A 3,850-nucleotide genomic window follows, 5' to 3' on the forward strand; every position below is an offset into this window, starting at 1 on the left:
AGATCTGGTATTGCTCAAGGTGTCTCCTATGAAAGGGGTGATTCGTTTCGGGAAGAAAGGTAAGCTAGCTCCACGGTATATCGGACCCTTTGAAATCTTGCAAAAGATTGGGAATGTATCGTACAAGCTAGACCTATCTGCTTCTATGGAAAGAATCCATCCGGTTTTCCATGTTTCCATGTTACGAAAGTTTGTGTCAGATCCGGGCAAGGTTCTTAGTGAGCCAGATGTGGAGATCCTAGGAGATCTCACCTATGTTGAGCAGCCAGTGCGGATCCTTGACACGCAGATCAGAAAGTTGAGAAATAAGGAAATCCCGATGGTGAAAGTCCTTTGGAATCACCACAATATGGAAGAGTGTACCTGGGAGACACGGGAGTCTATGCTCCAGCAATACCCTCATCTCTTTTAAGGTTAGTATCTATGTGTTTTTATATGTTTATGTGTGTTTTGCCTTGTTTTGCTTGTTTGGTGAACATTCGGGTACGAATGTTCTTAAGAGGGGGAGAATGTAATACCCGGCTAGACTCCGGCATCGGAATTCCTACAGTCCGACGGAATCTCGGATGTCGAAAACCTCTAGAAGGGTAAAATATGTTTTTCTAAAATATTTTCAAGTGTTTTAAGGTTTTAAATAAGAAAGAAATTGAGTTTTTGAAAGAAAAGCACTATGGAGGAAAATCCAGGTTTGGCCGCCGAACTTGGTGGAGTTTTGGAGTCACCTTTGGCTTCCGAAGGTGGTCTGGCCAGCCACCTATAAAAGGCCCCATGTCTGAAAATGGGCGAGTTTTCTCCTCCATTTTCGGGCAAAGGTGAGTTCATGCCCTTCCATGGTTGGTTTTGAGGTTTTCCTTCAAATCCTACAAGTTTCTAACAAGTTTTAACTTGGTTTTGAAGTTTTTGAGCAAAGATCGAAGTTTGGGAGCTTGGAAACCTCCGGAACCCGTTTTCCCCAAATCTCCAAGTTGGGTCACGTCTTCTCTCGATCTTTAAGAGGTAAGCGTCAATCCTCGCCTCCTTCGATGATTTAAACAAATTTTATGAAGGTATATGGGGTAGAAATGCATGTTTAGGTTAGTTGGAAAAATGTTAGGGTTTTTGTAGATTTAAATAAATGTATGTAATGTGATGTTATGTTGTTGTTTGTTGGGGTTTAGGCTAGTTTTATACCCCTATATGCTTGAGAATGAGTTTATGCATGTTTTAGAATAGCTAAATGTATGTTTGGGAGGTTTGAGAGGCAAGAATGTGCATAAGGGCTGAGTTCTGCCACTTCTGGAAGAACTCAGGTTCGGCAGCCGAAGGCACTTTCGGCCGTCGAACCTACCTGTGGAGGCAAGCTTTTGGCTGCCGAACCCTGCCCCCGAAAGTTGAACTTTCCGCTCTGAAGGGGAGTTTCGGCCGCCAAAGGTGCCGCCAAAGGTGCATGAGTTTCGTCTCTGGAAGGGACTTTCGGCCGCAGAAGGTGCCGCCAAAAGTGGATGAGTTTCGGCTCTGGAGGGACTTTCGGCCACAGAGCTTGCCGCCGAAAGTGCCCTGTTCAGCCTTCCTTTGCATGTTTTCTATAATTGTTTTAGGATGTTTTGGAGGGTTTTTGGAGAGTAGTTTAGAGCTATGTTAGTGTATGTTTGGTCCCTCATTTGAGTCCACCTGTGTAGGTTCGGACCCGAGGAACTGAGGACCCCAGCAGTGAGGCAGCTGCTTCAGAGTCTGTTCAGAGTCAGCCTGAGGTGAGTAGAATGGATCTTTATATTTCAAAGTAATTCAATTTTGAGCATGTTCATGCATCACGAATGCCATGTTATGTATTAGGTTGTTTGCATTAGAATTCACGAATATGTTGCATTGCATAATATGATGTTGATGTGGATGGATATTGGATGATCCATTAGCCCTCAATATGGAATAATATGATATGATGATGATACGGTGTGAAGTCCAGGAAGACCCATTCTATGTCCCTGGCAATATGTAAGAGAAAGTCCAGGAAGACCCATTCTACGTCCCTGGCACATTGGAATGTTATGATATGTTTAAGGGAAAGACCAGGACCCATTCTACGTCTTGGCACTATTGGAATGTGTAGAGGGCTATTGATGACAAATCCATCCTTGATGTGATTTGTTTGTGATGTGATGTATTTCATGATAGCATGGATTTTTAATATAATGTTTTACTATTCTGCTCACTGGGCTCTAGTAGCTCACCCCTTTCCCTTAACCGCCAGGTTTGCAGGTTCGGGATAGGCCAGAGAGTCTTCTAGGTTGAAGTTATGTCTATGTAATACTAGTAGTGGACATGTATTGTAAAATGTTATATTGTGATGTAATATAAAGAATTATATTGAGGATAGAATTGTGCTTGGCCCTAGTGTATGTTAATCCCTTTTGGTACATGATCTTTTTAATGAAATGTTTTAATGATGTTTTATGAAAGCTAAGCTTGATTATTGTAATGATGACCCAACTAGAGCATTTAATGAGGGCTCTAGTTTGGGGTTTATATGGTTAATATTCAATGCATGCACAGGTGGAGCTTGGTGAATGAAAAAGTTTAAAGTTTTTATGTATATATTTGATCATGTATGGGATGTTATCAGGTATAGGAGGCTTGCTACGGGTCCCGGCAGCCTTAAGCCGATCTGGATCCTAGTGCCGGTGACGGTTCAGTTTTCGGATCGTTACACTATAAACCTGGGGTTAGGAAAAAGGGATAATCTACAAGAGCCTAGTGAGTAGAACATAAAAAATAGTTTAATAAACATATGCTCGTATGAAATGCATCACAACACAAATAATTCACATCAAAATGGACTTGTCACCAGTAACCCTCTACATATTCCAATGTGCCCGGCCCTCGACAAAGCTCCTCAGGACTTTTGCTTAAACATAACATAACATATCCATAATGCCAGGGGCGTAAAATGGGCCTCACCTGGACTTTCCCTTACATATTGCCAGGGGCGTAGAATGGGCCTCAGCTGGACTTTTGTATCGTATCATATAATATCATCTCGAGGGCTAGTGGGTCATCCAATATCCATCCACATCAATAGTAAATTATGCAATGCATCATATTCGTGAATTCTAATGCAAAACAACCTCATACATATACATGGCATTCATGATGCGTGAACATGCTTAAAAGTTTGGTTACTTTAAAAAGATAGTTTAGTTCTACTCACCTCTGGCTGGCGCTCGCCTTTGGTTCACCACCAGTTATGAATCACTATTTATTCTGAGATCAATTGCCTCCACTTCTAAGGCTATTTGCATCCCATTCAAAAGAGTTTTATACTCGGCCATGTTATTAGACACCAGGAACCTGAATCACAAGGCATAGCATACTTTAAACTCATTAAGTCCTTTCAGAAGGATTTTTGCCCCGTTACTTGTGGAATTTGATGCCCCATCTACAAATAGATTCCATACAAATTCATGCTGGAGTTTGCTTTCCACTCCTTTTTTCTCTGATTCTAGTAGTGCATTACTCTGTTCTTTCTTGACCGTGCTGAAAGAGTATTCAACTATGAAGTCGGCCAAGGCCTATGCTTTAATTGTGGTCCAGGGTCGATAGATGAGGCAGTGCCGACTGATTTCTATCGACCACACTAGCATTCACCCTGAAGTTTCATGCCTGTGTAAGATCTTTTTCAAAGGTTGATCAGTCATCACTACTCCTTGATGATCTTCCAGATACATTCTGAATTTCCTCACTGCTAACAACAAAGTGAATGCTAACTTCTTTATGTTTATGTACCTGACCTCGGCGTCCTTAAGTACCTTGCTGACATAAAAGACTGGTTTCTAGATCCCTACCTCTTCCCTTACTAGCACGATGCTCACTGTCT

Source organism: Manihot esculenta, chromosome 1 (genome assembly GCF_001659605.2).
Source record: "Manihot esculenta cultivar AM560-2 chromosome 1, M.esculenta_v8, whole genome shotgun sequence".
Lineage (NCBI taxonomy): Eukaryota > Viridiplantae > Streptophyta > Magnoliopsida > Malpighiales > Euphorbiaceae > Manihot > Manihot esculenta.